Source organism: Sturnira hondurensis, unplaced genomic scaffold (assembly GCF_014824575.4).
Source record: "Sturnira hondurensis isolate 20B ecotype Veracruz unplaced genomic scaffold, ASM1482457v3 Scaffold0015596, whole genome shotgun sequence".
Taxonomy (NCBI): domain Eukaryota; kingdom Metazoa; phylum Chordata; class Mammalia; order Chiroptera; family Phyllostomidae; genus Sturnira; species Sturnira hondurensis.
This window is the reverse complement of record NW_028088227.1, coordinates 23,161,342-23,185,407: the sequence shown is the minus strand read 5'-3', so window position 1 is coordinate 23,185,407 and position 24,066 is coordinate 23,161,342. Positions and strand designations below refer to the sequence as shown.

Genomic DNA, 24,066 nt, shown 5'->3' with positions numbered 1-24,066 from the left:
AAGGCAAGCCCTGCCAAAGCAGGTTTCAGAAGAAAGGAAGTAAAAGCTGGTTTGCCCATTTGAAGAAAACACAAATCCACATACTCACACACATGCAAAAATTTAACTTTTAATACTGATTCTTTATACTGTTTTATTATCTCTTGATTTTCATTAGTCCAGTATTCAAGACACTGTTCACCAGATTCAAGTGAGCACAATGCAAATTGTTAGATCTAAATGATATTTTTTTCCTAAGTGCATTAAGGAACAACACAAGTCATTTTTTTCCTTTATCCTGCATCAAACCAGAGATGCTTTCTCTTATTCCTCCCTTTTTTAGGAAAGTCTGATCCTCTAGTGTTATCAATGCCCAGGAATTATGCAAGGACATCCTCAGTTCTCTGGAAAACAATTCATTATTATTTTAGATTTTGCCATTGAATCCACTGCAAGCACAGCTCACATCATTTCAAGGCCTCCTCATTTTCATGGAAGAAATGACCAAAAGTGATTAATGACATCTCTCTGAGAACTTTTGATGACAAGTATATTGGGAAATGCGAATAAGGAATACAGACACTGCTATCATTTATGTTTCCATAAACCATTGCCATGAAAGAATGAAAAGCATTATTGCACCCAGAAGAGCTTTGGTTTACAACAAAAAGTGAAAATGGAATAAGAAGACAAGGCAAAATAACATTAAATGTTCCAGATGAGTTTTACCACATGACTACAGAAGAATGAGACAGGGTTCTGAAAAGTAAATGACAGAGATTGAAAGCAATGCAAACTGCCAACATCTAAAAAGAACGTCACATTTTGTTTTGTGACTCCAGAAAAATGGTACCTGATAGATATACAATAATTTATATTGTATCATTATATTATATAACAATTTATATTTAGCACTTTGTCAAATGCTAAAGGCAGATGGGATCTTGAAGATGCTTCTCTTGTGTGATTTACTCCGGGATTTATGAGCAGGCAGCATAGTATGGTGGATGAAAAGTTGCTTATTTACTCTATAGGTCTATAAGGGGGCATAGCGTAAACTTCATCACTCTTTATAAAAATTCCAGGCAGATTTGAAAATTAGGAAATGTAGATTATTTAGAACAAGAGTCACTGTTACCTGTTTAGTTCTGTAGTTTATTGCTTTATTTGTCAATAGAGGATTAAGGAAGACTGAAGTTGTGGGCTTCCCTTTAGAGTTATTTGTTAGAGGTAGCCTGGAGCTACTAACCCAGAGTAGAGAATTTTTGAACCTGGAGATGTTCTTGGAGGCAATGTAGCCAAACAAGTAGGAAGTGTCTAACAAAAGAGGAAGACCTTTGGCATGTCTAGTATCAGGAGCATATTTTGGACCTCCTGGACACGATGTTCTACTTTTCATTGCTTGTCATGCACAGCATCTATTCCAACTCACTGTGTTGCATTAGAGAGTACTCATGTTGAGACCATTGCGGTAGCATTCTTTGTATATCTTCAGAAGTGGAAAGGATGGGGTTTTTTGCAGAGGCCAGAATACAGCAATTCGTCTCCGGATAGTCTGATGGAATTGGAGTTCCCGAAATGCAGATCAGAGCCTAGAGCCAGCTGCTGAGACTCTGGAGTGTAACTTTAGCTTGGTTAAATTCTTGGTGGAGACTATGGCCTTCAATGAGAAAGGGTTTTATGGTCGTATAACAATGATTATCTTTGGTTTCAAAACATTTACTTTCAAAATGATCTTCAAGGACATGTAATCCCTGTGAAATTATAGTGTAACTTTCCAATCAGAGTATATATGATGATCAAAGCAAAGAAAGGAGTAAAGGGAGTTCAGTTTAGATCTGTGAGCCAAGCTGGTATGAAAACCCTGGATTCCAGGAGTAGCTTCTCTTCCACAAACTCCATGTTGACAGTCAGATCATTAAGCGTCCATGTGTCCTAGTTTCTTCAGCTGCAAAATCAGCATGATAATGTGCACAGTTAGCTCAGAAGACCTTTTTCAGGAGAAGACTAAGGAAGCATTTCCTTTTCTTGAAAGGACAAGTTGTTATTAAAACACATACAATCATTAAAGAGTTGCTTCTGGTCTACACATTAAAGTATATTTTTTCATTGATACTGCAAATCGATATTTGTATTATATTGCCTTATAAACCAACTATATGTTGAATGAAGTATTTGACTGAGAATGCGCCTTGTTAAAATATTTTAATGATAAAATAATAAGAGGGACTGTAATTGGTATTTGTGAATTTTAAAATACTGTGTTGGATACTGTGACAGTATTTTACATGCTCTCATTTTTTTTTTCTACAAGCAATGCAAGGCAATGTGCTGAAAAGATATTATGATGTCCAGTTTTAGACAACAGGAGACTGGGGCATGGGTAATTGGGAAAGTTGATGATCCAGTTTATATGTGGCAGATACAGAAGTCAAACCAACCTCTTGTTGGTTCCAAAGTATAGGCTAACCACTACAAATCCAAAGCCCTTGTGCCTCCGAATGTGACCATATTTGGAAGTGAGATCTTTCAAGAGGTCATTAAGTTTAAATGAGGTTGTTCGGGTGGGCTCCAATGCAGCGTGACTGGTGTCCTTATAAGAAGAGGAAATTTGCATGCAGACACTCAAAGAGGGACGAGTATGTGAAGGCACGGGGAGAAGGCGGCCAAGGAGAGAGGCCTCAGAGGAAACCAACCCTGGCAACACCTTGCTATCGGACTTCTAGCCTCCAAAGTTGTGAGACAACGAACTCTCATGTGGTATTTGTTATGGCAGAACTTGCGAACTAATACTACCGCCATCGAGCCTTGTCAGTCTGTTAGACTGGAAAGCCGTCCGGCCTGGAAATCCTCAGCTGATCTGAGAAAACCACCAGGTCAGAGACAAATAGTTTGAGCTCTTTTTCCTCTCTACCTCATGTTATCTATCTGTAGAAACTCCCGCTTAACCTTTCTCAGGTAGATTACCTTACTGTACCACAAACATTCACTCCCTTCATCTCCATGGGAGGAATACACCTCACTGTCCCACTTACATTTACTTGGTGACTTACTTTTTTTAGTCAATTAGGTGCTGAAATGGGTGAGCTGAGCAGTAGCTTGAAATGTGTTTACACACTGAACTTGCCTTTCCTGCCCTTGAAATTTGGGCCCCTGGACTAACACATGCAGCAAGGATTAAATGATTTGAACCCATCCTGTGGCTTGGATCAAGAGTCAGTTCAGTCTGGTTTAGCCAAGCTGTAGCCCATACTCAGACCTGTGAGAATAAATTATTGTTATTGTAAGCTACTGATATTTGAAGGGGCTGTTTTTTGGTGCAGCATTATTGTAGCACTAGCCGATGCATCTATTCCTGTTTTTTTCCGGAGATCTCTTTTAACATGCTGTATATCTGGGTTGTACTGTGTAATGAAAGCCTTCATGGGTTTTCCTGTGTGATCTGGGAAAAAACTCATGCCAAATTTCCTCCAAATATTTACCACATCCTGGAGTCAAAATCTGGAGACTTATTTAATTAAGTTTAAATGCTTTCTGGTCTCCTAAATGGATGCTTGGGCAGAAGAGTAACTTCCGAAAATCAAATAAGCAAATGACTTATTGTTATTGGTTGTTAAGCAGTTTGAACAGGTTAGAACCTGTCAGAGAAGAAAGGAATTCCCATGTGCAGAGGAAAGCCTAGAATGGAGAAGTGAGCAACATCAGAGATAAACTTCATACTCTTTATTATTTTGTCAAGGATCAAGCTTGGTCCTATCATAGTACAGCTCAAATTGGAAATTACCAAATGTCTATAAAAATAGAATGTATAAATCAATTGTGGTATGTTTATACAATATAACATAACACTTATTGTGTGTTTTCCTCTAAATTTCATATGTTGGAGTCCTAACCTGCAGAACCTCAGAATGTGACCTTATTTGGAAGTATGGTCATTGCAGGTATAATTAGTTAAGATGAAGTCATACCGGAGTAGATTGGGCTCTTAACCCCCAAAGACTGGTATTCTTAGTAGAAAATTTCTTGTAAAGAGACACATATTGGGAGAATGGCACATGAACATGAGGGCAGAGCACACAATGATGTATCTATAAGACCAGAGATTATTACCAACAAGCCACCAGAAGCTGGGAGAGAGGCTTAAGCAGATTTTCCCCACAAGAAACTGACCCTGCTGACACCTTGATCCTGGACTTCCAGCCTCTACAATTGTGAGACACTACATTTCTGTTAAGCCACTCAATTTGTGGTTGCAGTAGCCTTAGGAAACTAACCCAGCAATCAATGACCATAATTTTATTTCCTACAACAACACAAATGATTGTATTGAGTACATTTTTGAGTGGCTGAAGCTAGACATTAGGAGTATGTGCTATCAAACTCAGTATCTATGTATTTCAAACACAAGGAAAATTAATTTATAGTGGTTCTCTTTAGGGCGGGAGAGATAGTATACAGACTAGGGCGTAGGGAGAATTTCTGGGTACTGTTACATTCTATTGCATTCATTTTGAAATAGCTTATTGATCTGGATTCTTGTGATTATGTTTTGCATGCATACTGCAGGTCAGTACAAATTATTATTTAGAAATACTGATGGGAAGAAGCAGTGGGGGAGTGAATGAAGCTAGAGGATTTAGAAACGGTGTCTGACATTGTGAATGAGTACAGGAGAAGGGGCGTCGGATGGCAGGCAGAGCCCAGTGGAGGGTTTGGCTCAGATCAGAGGGAAAGCTCTTCTGTATTTGCTGGGAAGGCAATGGACTCAGCATGACCGAAATGGGGCTGGTGAAGTTTCCGCTCTATCAGAGTTCTCTTCTTTCCTTTGTCTCAGGAAAAAATGGAGTTTAATATTTAAAAAATTATTTTTGGCAAGTCTGTTTGCATTTTCTAAAATTCATTTAAAACGCCATTCATTTTTTTGGCAAAGCCAGGGGGCCCTTGTGTCCATATTGACATGACTCCTGTTGCTATGGTAATTGAATGTTTACTAGAGAAAATATTACCAGTTAATAATAGCCTGGATGGAAATAATAGCTACTGCGAGGCCTTCAGAGTTACACACCATCAATTTCCAATTTGCTGAAATAGGTGCAGTTTGCTTTTTGAATTTCAAAGTATTACTTTTTCCAGGCCTCCCTGATCCTTCCCCCACACCACACACCACGGTTCCACACCCACATGCCCATGTGCTTCAAAGAATGTTCTACTTGTCCAAAATGATGATAGAGGGAAGCTGTTGTGCTGGGGCCTTGTCATAATTTCAACAGTAGGAATAATGAATAAATTAGAAGGGTACTATTTATTGGCTTTGGTTTATAGTGAAATCACAGGGGGAATAATCACAGAAAAACAGTATAATTCATAGTGTTTCTTATACTCAATATACTTTTCCAGAATGTCATTTCCAAAGAACAAACCAACAAGCAGATGTGTTGAATTATTCTGTCAAAAATCTTGCCTGTGCATAACAAAAATGCCTTTCAAGGTATTCAGCTCAGTTTCTTTCCCTGAGTGTCTACACTATTATACTCCTTCCTTCCTTCCTTCCTTCCTTCCTTCCTTCCTTCCTTCCTTCCTTCCTTCCTTCCTCCCTCCCTCCCTCCCTCCCTCCCTCCCTCCTTCCCTCCCTCCCTTCTTTCCTTTTTCTTTCAGCAAATGTTTATTGAGCCAGCCATTAACCTAGTTCTTGGGGATACAGACCCTGTTCCTGCCACCACAGGAGCTGGAGATACAGAGAGTGTCAAGTTTTGATGAAGTCATCCCTCCTACCATCAACCATCCCCATCAATGCCAACGAAGAGTGCAGCTGGAAGGACACAGCCCTTGACTCAGATTCCACATCCTCTGACAATTGGCCACCTTTCACCCATGTGTTGCCAGCTGTATGAAAGTTTGGGGGTGGGGGATGTAGTTTGGTGCCTGGGCTTATGGGGAGGGAAACTGCCTCCTTCAAAAGTCCAAAACAAAGAGCACCCCTGAGAATTGAAGCTCATGTCTCCAGAAAAAACCTGGAGACATAAGATTTAGCTACCATGACAACCAGTTCTATCACATTTCCACAAGGTCCATGAGGGTAAGAAAATCAGTGAGTGCACCAGTTTGACATTGCGTGGACATGCAATAAGTTGGAGGCCATCTTTAGAGGTTGGACCTTTTCCTCTATGTCAGTGCTCCTCAACACACTTAGTATACAAGAGAATTGCTGGGTGGGGAGCGGAGGGGTTGAGAAATGAGTAAATGCAGATATCTAGGCCCCACTTCTAGATTGGTTCAGTGTTTTCAAGAGTGGAGCTCAGGAATATGCATTTTAACTCCTGCTCCAGCTCGTTACGATGAGGATGGTTCCCGGCCACATACCCCCCAGAGACAGGCGATGAAGAGAAAATATTCTAAGGTTGGAGGGCATTTAAAAGCAGGGGGAATTGGGAGGCAAGAAAGATCAGGTAGGAGAGTAATGTTCCAGGTGACAGATAATAAGTCTGTGTGGGAGCAGCGGTAGGTTTGGAGAGGAGGGATGGGCTCTGAAAGACGTAGGCTCTGGAATGAAACTTCAAGGAAGACGAGGTCAGGAGGTAGAAGAGTCACAAGCCTGATTGCCCAGAGAGAAAAATCACAGCACAGGGATCTCAGCTTCATATTTACTGGCCTCAGTTGGTCCAGACTTCTTTCCTCTCACAACCTGTCCATGGCCATCCGATTCTCAGATGGAGTTCAAGTAAGTAAAGAAATCACCATCTGAATCCGAGGGACATGCATACACGGTAACACTGCATGTGGCCTCTTAAAAACTGTAACACATATGGAAATGAAAAGAAGTTCAAATTTAAATGTTGTTTTTGTGATTTTCTATGTGAGCATGGTGACAGGGTGTGCATGTTTAGGAACCCATGTTTAGAAGGATAGAGGAGGACAGGGTGAAGGCCCAATGGTGGGAGGCACCCTGACCATCAACATGCAATTGTTTCGGTGTGGCTGAGTCAGACACACTGATTTAGCACAATCAATTCCAGGGAACCTAAAAAGAACTTGGGTTGTGCTGTCTTCTGCTCTTTAAGAGTTCCTGGTGGGTCCTTTCCCTGCTGGTTTGAGCAAAGACAATAACAGCAGTTCTGCAAAGGTGGATGCAGAGCAAGAAGTAAAGGTAGGGGCATCAAGTAGCCAAAGAGATGGTCACGAACACCTAGGTAGCAATGGCACATTTGGCAGCTTTGGGATACAGGATGTGACGATGGGGTTGGAGGGGAGCCACAGTCTGGAAGACTTTGCACCAGAAACCCTATACCATCGTCTCCTCCGTGCCTCCTCAAGGCCCTCATCTCCTATCACTCAACTTGAGAGAGACAGGGAGGAGAGCTGGTGGGCAGTTTGGCCTCAGCTGGACCTGCCCGCAAATGTGTGAGACCATAGAGTGGAGAACACATTGCACTTATTTAGGAATGTGCATCACGTCTACTGTTCGCTTTATAGGCTTCTTGTCAGATAATTAGATTATGTAGTGGCTAGGATGAAAGTCAAGGAAATGGGTACTGTCACATACATTGTTTCTTCCAAGAGACAGAAGAATGATTAGCTAGTTTCAGAACACATGCCTTGGATTCTTCATGTTTGTAGTGAACAGGTATCCCTGTTTTAGTGTTCTGCCTTTGGAAGAGGAGCTGGCCAACTGCAACCTGTGAGCCAAATCCGGCCATGTCCATTTGTTCACGTATCACTTGTGGCTGCTTTCTGTAGAGACTCATAGTCGATGAGACCACATGGTCTGCAAAGCCAAAATCACTCACTATCTGGCATTTTCACAGACAAAGAATATTTTGAAAAGCTGGAGTCCCTAGGAGGTATTTCTCTAATGATTGATGTCAATGAGAAAAAGAATAAATTTCGACACTGAAGGTGACTGATGCTTGTAAAGTGCTTTGCATACAGATCAGCCTCATGATCCCCATGTAAGGGCTTTGAGGGAGGTATTCTGAAACCTATTTCATGAATGAATAGATGGAGAAACAGAGTTCAAGTTATTTGCTTGACTCTCACTTTGGGGAGCCAGAAGGAGCACCCTAACATCCTGACTCTAACATCATGTGGTTTCCATTATTCTGGTTCCATCCTAGAGCCAAGTGTATCGACTTAGAGAGGAAACTCCTCTAGTACAATTTCCAAAGTGCAGAGGAGACCGTTGAGCTCCCAGACATCTCAGCCCAAATCCCAGCATTAGAAAATCATTCCTATGGATCGACAAGTTCCTCCGTGGAGATATACAATGCCCTTGGGAGGTGAGCCTGTTAAGTTTGGCTGCAAGTCACTTGCAATTTCAGAGAAATGTTTTTAAGGGAGTATTTTTCTCCTAACAAGGAGATAGGAAGCCCAGTGGGGAAAGGGAGTGGTGGGTGCTAAAAGAAATATTTCTGGGAGCACGGCCAGGGATATAGGGGGGCAGGTCAAGGATGGAGGCATCAGGCCATGAGGAGACACGAAAAGGGCATGTCTCCAGAAGGTGCCAACTTTACTGTTCTCCTAATTCACAATTCTCCTGGTTCTAATTGGTGCTGTAGGGAGTGTTGAGCCTAGGCAAAATAGATCATGGGTCTGAGTTATTTAGTGACTCGTACATTCTTATCATCTTTTCCTGCTGCCCTATGACCAACCTCTTGTTTCATTTCATAGTTGCCTGGATACTTGTAGCCTGAGTGCTGACAATCTTTCCTATGATGAGAAGTTTGGTTTTGTGAGAACTCTAGAAATTATACATCCCTAAGGAGATTTCTTGCCACCAGTGTCCTTGGATCAAATTTGTGAACTTAATATCTCCAGCAGACTGTAAATTGGGGCTATGACACTAGCAGAGAGAAGAAGGGACAGCAGCACATGTCAGGACCACATGGTCTCCAGTTAGATTATAGTCAGTGTGATGTTTTGTGAGACACACTGTTCTCTGCTCAAAGATGTTCTTGGGGACAGAGGACACACCACCGGTTCCTTCTGTGCCAAGTAATGAATAATCAAGGGGGAAAACTGAGATGCAAATCAGTTTTAGATTTGAATATTGTTAGGAAAAAGGTAGAATTTTGATTCTTTATGTTGGTTGCCTCATCATAACAATGTGGAAAGAACGTGTTCTTTCTGTCTCACTTTGCAGTAGATGACAGAAAACAGTATTCAAGCCCAGGATATATGTGAAATGGGAATTTTTAAAAAAGAATGATCTGTAAAGAATGGTTGATATACATACCCTGAAAATATGAAATTAACTTGGTGAGTAGGTTAATTTATCAGTTTTAGGACAGTACCAAGGAAATATAGAGAACAATGAAGCTTTCATAAATGAAACCCAATAACCATTAGATTTCTATAGTGGAACCAGCTGTCCCAGTTTTTTGGAAAATTTCATTCATGTATAGAGATCTTCCCCCATATGATAGAGAGAGAACTAAACTGGGAATGACGTTCTTCGGGTTCCATTTCTGTTCTTGCTCATAACCAGATGGCTTTAGGCCAATCATTGTATTTTCCTAACTCAATTTTCTTATCTGCACAATGAGGAGATTGAATTAGACGACTTCTGAGTTTTCTTTTGCTTCTCAGGATGTAATTCTCTGCTTCATTTGGGCCATGGATTCTGGTCAACATTCTTCTTCCTTTCTTTTGATCCTCTGAAATGCCATTTTTCTCCTGACCTGATTCATTACAATTAAATTATTTTATTTCAGATTCATCAGCTTTCATTCTTTTCCTTTGCAGCCATTTGACCCTCTGTGCCAGAATCTTGGCTATATAGAATTTGAAGATGGGTTGGTGAAAGTCTTGGGTTTAAATCCATCGACACATCCCTGATGGATTTAAAACCCTGATTCTTCTTGTTCACCCCCAGGCTCAGGCAGCTGCTTACTTCCAAAGCTGAATACATTTATGCTGACTTAATTTTTATTGTGTCAAATGTGACTAAAATCTTCTGTGAGTCTCTGACACATTAGATTTAGTTAAGAGTGCAGCTATTTTATTATTTTTAAACCCATTTCTTTGAGTAATATAATAGGCTTAATGCTCCTGCAAGAATGGTGTGTCATTCTAATCAAAATGTATGAATCATTATGATTTCATCAGGTTTGAAGAGAAGGAATGACCACCTGGTGGTATGAAGCAATGCCAAAAGTTTCACAAAACATAGACCTCTGTTTTTAACATTTGTGAAAGTGTTACATGTGCATTTTTGCTTCAGGGGGAGGGAGGGAGGGTAGGGGTGCAGAGAGGGAGAGAGAGAGAGCTGATTTAGCAATAATGATGTGCTTCCTCTTTTAATGAGGGGGAAGGTGATGATCAAGACTGCTTTGAAGAGCCCATTTGGAGTGGAATGTCTACTTATAACCTTATAACTGTGTCCATATGTAACAAATACATCATATAATTTTTCCCAACATATTTTTCTCTGCTTCATTCCAGTTGTCTGGAGATCATGGATTGCGATGGTGCTAAGTCATAAGCCCATAGTTATGTAGGAGCATTTAGTCGGTGCAAGGTTGGCAGCCTGGCATCTTGTTTTACGACATATTCTGGGTTCATCTGTGCCTTTCTGAGAAAAGCGCCTTCAACACCCAATGATCCCTTTCTGAGATCACTCGGCCCCAGCGATTCTGGGCTTCCCTGAGAAATGCAAGCTCAGCCATGGCACACGCGCACGAACAGTGGTCAAACTCTCGAAAAGACGAGTGGCCATCCTGCATCTGCTCTTTGCACCAGGAGTCGTAAGGCATTAACTTCCCTCATGTGCAAAGAAATGTCCTCATCTTGTCTCATGAGTCTGGCTGCAAGAAGGCAGGATGCGACTGACACTTGTAGACCATTTCAACTGTAGCCTTTCTACTTAAAATGCACCATTTGACCTTCAACCCTCTCCTACTATTTGAATCAGACTGTTGCAAATAATAAGTGTACTACCCAGAGTCTAGCTTGTTTTTGAACAAAAGGGATAAATAACCTCGTTTATTAAAACTATGCATCCAATTGATCTTTTATTTTTAGTTGAGGTATAATTGATGTATAATATTATATTAGTTTTAGGTACACGACATAATGATTTAATATTTGTATACTAATACTACAGTTTCAATGTTAAGATTCCTTTCACTGGTATACATTTTAATGTGTACATAGTACATTTTGGATAAGAAAGATGAGTATCTTCAGACATTGGGCCTGAAACAGACAACAGATTCAGACAATTAACAAAACTGAAATTCAGAGGGAAGTCATGGAAGATAGCGGTTTTTAAACTGGGCCTTGAAAACTGACAAGTGGAGAGGAAGAAACAGGACAAGGGTGTCTAGTGACCTTAACTTCTGATTTATTTCAAATTTAGCTGACTTGGGAGCATGATACAATTCTTCCCATTCTACATTTGTCCCACAAAATGTTTCCTGTATTTGAAAAAATGGGAGGCATCTTGGCTGTGTATGTGTGTGGGAGAGTGGTGGAAGATAGCATTTCCAGAGGGTTTTTCCTTTTTGTCTTTCAGTTACTTGCAATTGTGTTATAGTTATTAAGTGCTGATATGCCAATCTCATTTGCTCTCGAAGTGGGCTATTTAGAATGCTCATCAAAGCAGTGAAACAGATTTTTTTGGCCACCCCACCTACTTATTCCCAAAAATAAGAATCCCGAATAAGCTCATATGCAATAATTGTAGACAACTGTTTTCGGCAATCACTCTAATCTATAAAACAGACATTATTTCTGTAACAAACTTTCTACTGGAGTGCATTTAAAAAGTTCTTTTTATCTCAAGTAAATATTTTAATTGGTAAAAAGTTAAAAGGTGAGGAATGAAAAGTGAGTAGGTGATTTGACTTTGTTAGCGTTAAATAAAGGTTTGTGTAGGACTCATTGGTTTGTCCTATTCTTTGAGAGATTTAAAATTAAGAATCTGGAGAGAAACTGGAGATTTGGATTACTTCCAGGCAAAGACTTGAATTTTTTATAATTGTATTATATTTGTTTTGGTCTGTGTCTACACATAGGAGAAGACAAGGATAAAGAATCTATAGCCCTCAGTTTGAAACTGTGTGAACCACTTACTACGCTGATTAGAGTTTTGTCACTAGAGCAGGAAGTAGACTTGCTGAACAGAAGGTAGCCACTAGGGTTTATTGCTTTCAGCCCCCCATCAAACTGGTTTCAATCTCTGGGCTTTTTGTTCTAGTTCTCTCCTTTCTAGAGGTCTCTCGAAGCTGAGCCTCAGATTGAGAACTTTCTTCTCTGTAACTTTTGCCATCTGGAACAGATTCTTTGCATTTTCACGCCTCGTTCCAAATCTCAGCTGGGATCAATCATTTCCCCCTTATTTTAAGTCACTGCTCTTCCTGTGTGTGTTGAACAAGTGCCCATAATGCAGCAAATGACTGGGTCCAATTTGAGTCTGGCCTGTGTGCTTCGGAGGGAGCCAATCCAGCTCCAGCTCTGACTGGGGGCACCTGGGCAAAAACCTGGCGGCAGGTTCCGGCTTCCCTTTTGTAAGCACTCTTCACTTAATACTTTTGGGGAAAAAGTTAATTAATAGGATGAAGTTTACTTTATAGGGATTAATGAGAAGTCTTTGTAGCAGGCGTGTGATAACCAGGAGTCCTACTGAGTCCCAGACCTCCTCCCAGCCCTCCCAGCCCTCAGGTACTAGGGGAGGATGTGCCTCCCTTCCTCTGGGCCTGCTCCTAGCTCTGTCCTTTGCCACACACTTGCCTCTTAGATTGCCTCTGGTTTTGAACCCACTTTTGGCTTTTCCTTCTCCAGGGTATCCTGGGTCTGCTCCTATTGTGTTTTTCGTGGTCATTCCAGGTCCCTGCATATTTCTTAGGCTTATTCTTAGCCTTTGCTGGTGAAGGGACCCACTGTCTGCCCAGCACACACAGTTCTCCCCATTTCATTTGCCTCCTGAACCCTCCAGTTTCCCCTGAAACAACATTTTAAATGTTCTCTGGCAATCTTTTTAACTCTTGTTTTTCTCCAAGCTGCAGATCAGGGTTTGCTGTCCACCCTATAGGCAACCCCTCTTTTCTATAGTAGTGCTTATCAAAGTTGAACGTGCATGCGATTCACCCGGACAGCGGCATGAAAAGCAGATTCTGAGTCAGCAGGGCTGGCCTGCAGCCCACGGTGTTCCCACGTGGTGCAGGTGCTACTGGTCCTAGGATCACACTGTGAATAGCAAACCTTTGTAGTTCTTTGTTTTTACCTCTTGGAGGCCATATAGGTTCTCAGGGCTGCCATAACAAAATACCACTATTTAGGTGACTCAGAACAATAGAAATTTACTGTCCCACAGATCCAGAGGCAGAAGTCCAAAGTCAAGGTAACTATAGGGCTGAGTCTCCTCCTAGCTTCTGGGGCTTTGTTGGCAACTTTTGGCTTGTAGATGCATCACTCCAGTCACATGGTGGTCTTCTCCTTGTGTGCCTTTATATCACCTTTGCTCTATGTGCATCGGTCTCTGAATTGAAATTTCCCCTCTTTGTAAGGACATCAGTCATATTGAATGAAAGCCACCTTAAGAACCTCACCTCAATTAGACTATCTCTACAAAGACCCATTTTGCAAATAACATCACAGTCACAGGTACTTGGGGTGGGATATCAACACATCTTTTCTGGGAGCCACCACTTCATCCATAATAGGGACTTACTTGCTCCCAACCACACCCCTTTTAGGAAAGTGTGAGATTTTTCTTTTATTCCTTCTGTAGTGAGTTTTTTCATAGATAGAATTCATTACTTTGATCAACAACTAAAACATGAAAAATTAAGAATCTCTAATTTAGAATGGACCAAATCTGGAATCACCACAAAAAGAGAATAGAATAGAAATATTAAAAATAAAAAGGAGTCCAAGGGCTCTGGTTCTGAAATTCAAAAATCTTCATTTGTCACTTCTTAGTCCTGTGATTTTGGGGGCAACCTGCTTGCTTCTGCTTAACTTTTGCTTCCTTATAAGAAAAGTGGGTATAATGAGACCTGGTAAAGGGCGGTTGAGAGGATCAATAGGCTCCCAGGGCTGCTGGCGTATAGTAGACACTGAGTGTACATGTGACTATTAGTCTTGCAGTGTAAGTCTGTATTCTGAATATCCCAGGAGAACGGTCCATGGAACCTAGCCAGGCCACCCAGTGGATCCTCCATGGCTTCCAAGTCAGCTTGCGGCAAGTCTCTGTCCCCCGTCCTCTCCCTAAACCACAACAGTGGTTCAGAGGAGCAAAAAGGACCACGGGACCTCATTTCATTGCATTTCTGTGTGATTTCCCATCAAGGATCTGACCAAAGAAATACTCTTTTCTCTTATGCATTTTTATTTCAATAGACATCATTTTCCTTATTGTGTTCATATTTTAATAAATAATCTATCCTGTGTGGATGCCATACAGAGACATTTCCATCCTTTGATGACTTTTTTGTTTGTTTGTTTATAAAGATGTACATTGTTGTGATTCTAAAATGAAGGTAGCAGGATGCATTTTAATAGAGGTCATTCACTTTGGGGTTTGGATAAAAAATGACATTATCTGTCACTAGTCCAGAATCTGGGCACTAATTACCTGGTCATTTATATTGGAGATGGGATTTACAGAGCAGAGTTTGAATGAAAAATAGAATCAGTTGAGGAGAATATACTATAGCTGCAAATCCATTTGTTTTCTAGATCCTGTGAATCTTACATTGTAAAAGGAAAGAACTAATGCTTAGGTCAAGCTGGGGTGACAAGTTGAGTTTACAACAAGTATAACTTGCCTCTCATATGCCAACCACATTGGAAGCTCACTTACCTAAACAGTAGTGTGTGTGACAATGGAAAACTCTGTCCTCATGTTTCCATTAAAGTTAAGGCAGACATCATTTCTGAACTGGCCTATTATTATATGTCCATGTAAACTACAGTGAACGGAGAGGATATTGGGTGTACCTGTGGGTGAGTTGAGTATGCAAACAATACATGCAGATGTAATGTGTTTACCCATACACTTTTGCATTATTTGTAATTGTCAAAGAAAAAATTTGTTTTTGAGGAATAAAAGCAAAACTTTTTTCAAGATTATTTAATTTTTTTCTCCCCAAAATATCCAGTAAGGATAGAGGGGTTCGAAAGACTGTCAGAAGAGAAGGACACACCTAGATGAGTTTGCTTTAGTTGTTTCACACGTGCAACAGACAGAAAGGAGCTAGTGAGGCATTCTGAATGCTTGCATCTGGTTTGATTCAAATGGTTTTACATTGGTGGAGTTTCAAATGAAAATAAAGTTCCTAGCAAAGTGAAATGCTATTTAAACCATGTGAACTAGAGCCAGTGAAAAAATTTATCCTCATAACCGCAATGTGTGAAGTTGTGCTTGGTAAGTCATTTTTTCAGAGAAGGTATGCAAAATTAAACCAGATACACCTGCATGCGTGGGTTAGTTCTTGGGGTTAAATTGGGTCAGCCTTTCCCATCCAGCGTCTCAGCATGAAGTTTGCTCAGTTTTTCTGCTCTAACAGCTATTCATGGAGCTTCTTCTATGTGGTAAGCATGGCCACAGGGGTGTTGGTGCTACAATGATGATCTCTGTGGCATATAGTTCTTGCCCTTTAGTAGTTTACATTCTAGTGCTAAAGACAAGAATACAAGCTTTTATGCAGTAGAATAATTTATCAAGCACTATTAACACAGATAAAAGAGGGACAAGAAGTTGAATTGCTTGTTCCTCTTAGGCCAGAGAGCTAACCTTCCATAAAGGTTAACCAGAGATGGTAACATACAAGTAAAGTATTGGTGGGGTATCTCAGGAAAGCAGAAATTGATCAGAGGGTGGAGCTTCTCTGGTTCCATAGGAGTCTCAGCTTGTTTGACACCCTGCCTGTTTCAGAGATGCAGGATGGGATGGGTGGATGTAGAAGCTGGTTCCCAACCTGGTGAACCACCCCGGTTGGCAAAATCAGCATGGCAAATCCATGTCCCTGACGCTAGCCAGCAGAGCACAGCCTTCACATTTCGTGATACAAGGAATCAGAGAAAAGGTCTTGACTTAGTGGTGAAGAGTCATGGCTGGAGTGGGAGTCAGGTAGAGGACCAACCTACCACTTGTTAGAGCTGACTCAACACCCGGCCACCTTTAAGCTTCAAAGTGTTATTTACTTTCACCCTCAATCTCTCATCCTCTACTTTATGTAATTATGCAAAGATACCAGTGACATATCTGGCCCCTGAGGCTGAGATCTTTTCTGACCACTAACCTAAATTTTTTTGCCTCCTCTTTCCTCATTCCACTCTCAGACCCTTCCAGACGACAGTTCAAGTGAATATTCTTTCTGATTAAATTTTCTCTCCAGAATTTATTCCTATCTGATATACTACATAGTTTACCATTTTAATTTTTTGGCTTGTTGTCTATCCCCAACCCTAGTATGAGATTAGATATTTTGTTTGTTTTGATCATTGCATTATTCCCAGTGCTTAGAACAGCTTCTAGCACATAGTAGGCACTCAATAAATATTTACTGAATGAATAGCTAAATAAATCCCTTTGTTGGAATGTATTGGTGTACTAGTGCACCAATGGTAATTGGTGCATTGGTGATAATTTCTCAAACAGAGGGTAGGGAGGCAGGAAATTTGGCCAGTACCAAAGCTTACCTACCGGTGCTTGGAGAAATTAGGGCAAATAGCCCCAGTCAGCCTTTGAATGAGAGTTGGGTTTCTTATTCTTAATTTCGGGTAGAAACCTGGTTTCATGTTATTTTGAATGAGCTCTGGGTGAGTAGTATATTTTCTCTGTGGGATGAAAATAGTTATTTAGTGATAGAATTGAGCAGACTAAAAGGCTACAGTACCTAATAGGTTTGCTCCTGCCATCCCCCCCCCCCTCAGATAGGTAGACAGTTCTTTTCTGCCAAGGGGAGATGCATATTTTGTAAGAGCCAAAGTTGATGTAAGAGATTGTGATAGGTATCCAGAAGGAAGGAGAATGGGGAGGACTAGAAAAGTAGGGAGACCTTTGAGAGTGAAGTTGGGGTAGGGGAGGGGATAATAATCAAGAATTAAAAGAAAATTGGGAATAAGGAGTGGTCCCACAGAGAGCAGGGATCCAAGACCTTCGGGTTGGTATTGCCCTTCACCAGCGTGCTCTGGAGGCTGAACCTCAACAAGGGCCTGGAGTAAGACAGCTACTAAGCAACCGCTGGGTAGAAACCACAAATCTTAGTCATGTTCATGATGGACAGATGGTAAGAGCTTCCTTTACCATTTTTGCAATGCTATTAACATCCTGGATTCTGGAGCTTTCCAGAAATCTGGCAGGGGCTGCAGGCCTGTTTGGGATTAACATTTTAATAATATTTGTGAATTAAAGACTCTGGGACAGATGAATTTCTATGTAAAGTTTTTGAAAATGCTGTATTTAATGTTAAAAATTAGTCAGTGGACTTTTCATAACTACTGTATTTATAAAGTTAGGCAGAGGACAAAGTACTGGAGAGAAAGAGCAAGAGAAGACTGTAATCTGATCATCAAGGTCAACTGTACTGAGAAATTAACATCTGTGTTTATCTGATGACTTGGCAAAGTGAGGGCAACTCATTATGGCACATCTCTTCTGGGTGAAAAAATGTTTCTTTTTCTGTAACCCCAGCATATCTTCTGTTCTCCTCTGACTTCTTCCCAGTCACAGAGGCCATCACCTGTCTCCTTATGCTCTGTGTCTTTCTTCATCCATCTGTGCACATGGCGCTTGGAGGCTGTATCCTTCACAGCCCCTACTTCAAGCCCAGTGAGAGTTGACATATTGTATAATCTTTGAATTTCCAGAAAGACACATTCTCTTTCCTCTTTTTTTATTCCTCTTCTCATGTCCCTCCATTTTCCCTTTTTGTTTATCAGTTTAGCATGTCTCTATTATAAAAATATCTCTCTTTGTTAACTTCAACATCAGTTTTCATCAGTCCAAAAACTACAACCCTACAGTTGACTTAGGGAGGATACTTAAATCTTACTATGAGAATGCGCTAATAAAGGTATGCATATTTGTACAATTTTGAAGTGTAATACCTTATTACATTTCCAAATTTAAACAACACTAAATAATATTTTTCACAACACTGCAGAGACAATATAACAAAAGAAACAATATGAGGTGGTAAGGTGTTTAAATAAAAGAGGAATTTTGTGGTCACTGCTGTGTGGCAGGTTTTGAACCATACCCTTTAAAGCAGAATTATATACAGAGTTAAAGTTCTGATGGTAGAAGTCTTCTTGCTCACGATTCCTTCAAGTTCTTGAGAACCTGTATAGGCTCCCTTGTCTTCTTACCTTCACTCAGTATCTTACAGAGTGTTAGGTAGAGAACAGTGTTTTCTTTACAGATGTTAAAAAACACTTTAACATAAAAATCAAAGAGATTGTTTTCTGATTTTTTTTTTTAGCTGGAGAGCTTTAGTCTATTTTTTAACCACCCTAAATCTTAAAACATAACTAATGTTAATGCTTCTCCCACCCAGACAATGCTTCCAGAGGGGAAGGAGGTGGCAGGGAGAAAAAGAGATTAGCCAAAGAGCACATATACATATATGCATAGCCCATGGGTGCAGACAACATGTGTGAAGGCCAGGGGGGTGGAGGCTAGGTGCAGGGGAGCAAAGGGGGAAAATGGGAGACCTTTGTGATAGTGTCAACAATAAAAAAGAGGAGTGGGACACCCCAAATTTTACAAGGTCAACAAAACCCACAAACAAGCTGATTAAAAAATGGAAAGAGGACATGAATAGATATTTCTCCAAAGAGGACATGCAGATGGCCAACACACAAAAAACGGTGCCCAAGGCCACTAATCATCAGGGAAATGCAAATCAAAATCACAGTGAGATGTCACCTCACGTGGGTCAGAATGGCTGTCATCAATAAATCAACAAACAACACGTGCTGGCAAAGATCGGGAGAAAAGGTAATCCTTAGGTACTGTTTGTGAGAGTGTATATTGGTGCAGCCACTATGGAAAACAATACAGAATTTCCTCAAAGAATTAAAAATAGAACTATCATATGATCCAGCAATTCTACTTCTGGATTCATATACAAAGGGACTGAAATCACTGTCTTGAACCCCCATCTTACTGAAGCATTATTCACAATAGCCAAGACACGGAAACAACCTCACTGTACATTAACAGATGAATGGATAAAGAAAACAGGGCATATAGACACGATGGAATATTATTCAGACATAAAGAAGAAAAATCTCTTGCCGGTTGTGACAACATAAATGCATCTTCAGGGCATTAAACTTAGTGAAATACATCAGAGAAAGAAAAATACTGCATGAGCTCACTTATATGTGGGATATTGAGAAAAGGTTTGGCTTTCTAGTCTCTTGGCTCCACTCAAGATCTGGCCAATGTCTGTTGCAGAGGAGAACAACCAGCCTGCTGCCCTCAAATTCTCATCCTTCCCTTTTCTCAAATCCTGATCCCTCAAGGCTTGTCTATCTCTGTAGCTCTTCAAATACTGATTTATATGCTTTATATATTACATATTTTATATACATTTATAGTTATCTATTTTCTATAATATTTTATCATTTTTTGAGTCGTTTTCAGTGGAATGCCTAAGATAATATGAGCCAGTGAAATTGCCAATTGGTACATGACACTAGGAAATTTCTGTGTTAAGTTCTAGATATTCAAGGATATTAAATCATAAATGAAAACCATCAATGTAGCAATACTATTGTAAAACAATTTCAGTCCAGAAAATAGCTAACTAATTCACAGTAATGAACTCTTTGAGTAGGGTTAGAAACACGAGAGTGTCCTCGATGGGTTAAGGCCCAGGTGGGTATTTACAAAGACTTCATCCGAGTGTCTCCGGCTTTCCACCGTGGGAGCAAAGCAAAGGGTTAAAATAATTATTGAGGAAATGTAGAGCAAAATGTTGGAAAAGACTTTGCAATTTATTTCCTCACCAAATAGCATTCTTTTGCAGCTTAACTTTAATATAAAACATGAAGGGAGGAAAAAATATATAGTTGATGCAAATCCTCCAAAAATTATCCAAGGATATCTGGTCTCATTTCATCTTTTACGTTGTGTTGCAGTTCATTTTGCATATCTGAATGGAGTGTCCTAAGAGTTTGAACATCCTGTTGTATAAGGCCAACACAGGATGTGGTCACGGTAGTCAAGATAATTAAAAATGGCAGGCATTCTGGGAACACATTATCACAAAAACAAAAAGGTCAAAATGAGAACATAATTTGGATGATGAACATTCAAAATCTGATCTTTCTTGAATCATATGTCTTTACTTAGTAGTTTCCTTTTCTACAACATAAATATTGCTCTTCAGTCAGCTGTGTGGCACTTTTATGGAATCTTCTTTTGCATTAAGATAGGGCCGTAAATGAGATGGTGCGTGGAGCGCAGGCGAGGAGTAGGAGAAGCATATCCTGTTTATCTGCATTTTTATCAGATCACTTTTTTCCTAGCATGTCTGCGAATACTGAACTGAAGAGCTGTGTAATACTGGGGACAGAACACAGAAAACTGTTCAAACGTGTTTCAAACAAACATGTTTGCTGAAATGGGCCCAAAATTACATACTATTTTTAGCTCCAAAGATTTGAATTTACTTTTATTTTACTTTTGCACTCACATTAGAAAAAAAGCTAATCCTCTAATCTCACATGTTGGAAGAATTAGTCTACCGAATTCTGAAATGGACTGAATAGGATCAGATGATTAGTGCCCTAAATTGCTGACCTAGTTTGTCTTCTTTCTGTTTAGTTTCCTTATAATTATGAACTGCCTGTGACGTCAAAAAGCAGTGTTTATGGTATTGTAAAATGGAATTTGAAGCTTCACATGGGTATGTGGTTGTAAGATTGTATTATTTTTCAACAAATATTTCCTATTTTGGTGGAAAGGTTCAGGCTGCCAACTTGTATTGAGAAATTTTATGTAATTGGTTTAGAAAATCGTCTGTTGAAAAATAGTTTTCTTTGGTGAGGGGTCAAGGGTAACTTGTTCATGGTCCCTTAGATACTCACTGGTCTCCATCTGTTCTACGCTGCAGCTATCGGCTTTTCAGCCGGTGCCCGAATACACTGCGTTTGCTCACTTAGCTCCGACTTTCCCTGGCTGCCTTTTTGACAAAAACGTTCATCCCCTCGCCTTCCCTCATTATTTAAGACTAAGCTCAAATGGCATCTTTAATGAGAACTCCAAGGCTTCATTTAAAAAGCAGTCCTTATATTGTGACAATTGACGCACACTGTGTCAGTTATTTGTTAATGTTTATTTCTCCCTGTTGAATTTGAATTTATGTGGAGGCAAAGAGAGTATTATATTACTGTTCTTTGAATTACTGATATTTAATGTGGTGCTTGGCATGAGTAAATAATGAATAAATCTTTACTGAATAAAAAAGAATGAATCTAAATTCAAATCCCAAACCCCAGGCCAGTATTTTTTCAACATCATGTGCCTTATACTCAGGTTTTCATTATTTTTGTTATTGTTTAGTTAAACATTGTCTGGGAAGAGCAAAAATGTGTTTTTATTAGTGTGTGGGTCTGTGAAACATACGATACTTAGTATTGCATTATTTTTGAAGATATGTAGGTTTCAGTGAACTACTATGACATATGCTTTTGAAAGGATGTCTATATGGGTGTAGACAGACTGCTTTAACCTTTCATTCCTTTAGAGGTTTTCGGCACATCTGAAATGAATGATGGCAACACTCCACTACTGATACAGTCTTAGCAGACTGTCACACAAGCTCATTTGGAATGGAGCTCTTTGGGGTGTCAGATGATGGATGGATATAAAGTGTCCCATTGATGAGAGACTCTTTCTCTCTGGAATCTTAGTGCCCAATCGCATATAGGAAAATAAGGAATGTCCTGCCTTGTCCCCCAAACAAGAACCAACTTCTAGTCAAAAGATTGCATTTAGAGATTATGACCACCTTGTTTAGTTGCAATAGAAACTAATGCACTACTCAGAACAGTTATTGTATACAGTGTTCAGCCAGAGAAATTTCACCCCAGTATGAAAATTATCCAGATCAAGAAATCAATATTTTTCTGCTAGTAAAAGAATTATCTTTATAGGAAAATAACAGCTTGTTTATGAAGAGAAATGTTCTGAGTTTACTCAGAAATTCCTTACCCACAAAATAAATATTATCTATTATTATATTTGTTTGGGACCACTGTGCATAAGGCATTGCTCACCAGTGTATTGATTCTGAATGCTACTCAAGTGCAACATACAGCCAGATTCTTCAACTTTGACAGAATTCTTCAGAATCATTAATATTTCTCTTATGTTCTCCAGTATTTCAGGCAGTTATGCATATCCACCACACAGTCCAATAAATCTGTTAAGGTTCTATAGACTTGCAACTGTGTTTGCTACCACAAGAACATTCAGTTCCTGGAAGTTAAAAACATATCTCTAAGCAGCTCATAAATTCTAGCTTCAGGTTTAAACTGGTGTCAGGTGCCAGAGTCAATGACCCTCTGAGTCGGTGTGATCTCAATTCCACATGGTCCCATTAATTCACTTAATCTTCAAGTGCAAATCTGTTACACAGATGATCATCTGAACCAGCCACCTTCTTACGGGGAAGCAAGGGATCTTCAGGTCATATGTGTGTGTGGGTGTGTGTATGAATATATATGAATATACAAATATATATGTATTCGTTACTTTGAAGTTGGAAGGTTTTTTCTTTAAAATACTTGGAAATACTAGAAGTGGTCAAGCTTGTGGATCTAAATATTGAGAGTGCATAGTAATCATCCGGTGGAGTTAGGAAGGACATTCAGGGCCCCACTCAGGATGATCTGGTTTGCTGCACTAGTTGTGGGTGCAGACCCTGGTGGTCAGGATCCAGGTGGTCCAAAGATTATACTTTGGGCAATACTGTCTGGTGCCTTGTAATTCCTCATTTTGGTAGGTTTATGAGTCAGCTGCTGAACCACAGGAGCTTGTAAAAAGATTCTTCTGGGAGCAGAAGCCTTCTGGGGAAGGCTGTGAAGATTGAGGAGCAGAGTACTAAAAGAAGAAGATGGAAAACTTATCTAAATTAGGAAATTTAGAAATGAATCACACCAACTACTGCCCTCTATAAATTCATATTTAGGACTTTCATGTTCTCTCCTTTTCTTTTCTTCTTTCTTTCTTTTGTTTTTTGTTTTTGTTTTTTTTTTTTACAAATTTATGCACAAACTGGGAACATACATTGCCCAAACTGAGTAAAGTCTACCCATCAATTAAGACCTCAATATGAGCAAATCAAACCGTATGTTGTATTTTATTGAAATTGCTGTTCTTTAATTACCTTAAGCTTAATCTAAAAATATCAATAATGATGACGTTTTATTTAATGGAGAATAAATAACATCCATGGACTCTGATTATATGCTGAACACTTTTCTGAATGCTTTGCAAATAATATATTTAATACTTAAAGAGAACCCTTTGCATGGATAAGGTTATTTTCCTATCACAGGCAAGGAAACAGAAATGCAGAGAGGTGAAGTTGCTCGAGTTACATCAGAGCTACTCACCGCAGAAGTCTACTCCAGAATCTGGCCTCTCGGCTCTTGTGTTACACAGGCTCTCTGACATAAGAAAGGACCCGTATGAAAAAGCAGAGTGATAACATTTTTCTAGTGGGTGAGAAATATGACATAGGCCTCAAGACAGCTTGTTTTTGAACAGAAATAGAGAAACCACTGTCTTTACTGACAGAAAGTGTGTGCAGAGGAGGCACATTTTAGATAACTCTTAGACATCACTCTAAATCTTTGCAGCCCCGCCTATGATTGGGGGCTACTCCTCAGAGCGTATTTTCACCCAATTTGATCAGATGAGACAGACCTGACAACATTGTTCCTTGGACTTCCATCAGCACCTCTTGTTTTCTGCTGCAGGGATTCTCAGTTGTTGCTGCAGGAGCCCTTTTGGCCCTCACACATGTGCAACCTGGAGCTTCAGGAGAGATGACGCCCATGGCACCACCTTGACCCAGTGGGGGCCAAGAGAGCAGGGAGCAGTGTTTTCTCCTAGTTCTAAAATGC

The 24,066-nt window shown here is 40.0% G+C and overlaps 1 long non-coding RNA gene across 1 annotated transcript; it reads right to left on the bottom strand.

Annotated features, from left to right (window-relative positions):
- Positions 1 to 262: 262 nt before the first annotated feature.
- LOC119000318 (uncharacterized) lies at positions 263 to 23,625 on the bottom strand. Its single transcript, XR_005069293.1, has 2 exons — positions 23,554 to 23,625; positions 263 to 1,927 (listed from the first exon to the last, which is right to left on the bottom strand). It is a non-coding gene; the product is annotated as an uncharacterized LOC119000318 (long non-coding RNA).
- Positions 23,626 to 24,066: the final 441 nt, after the last annotated feature.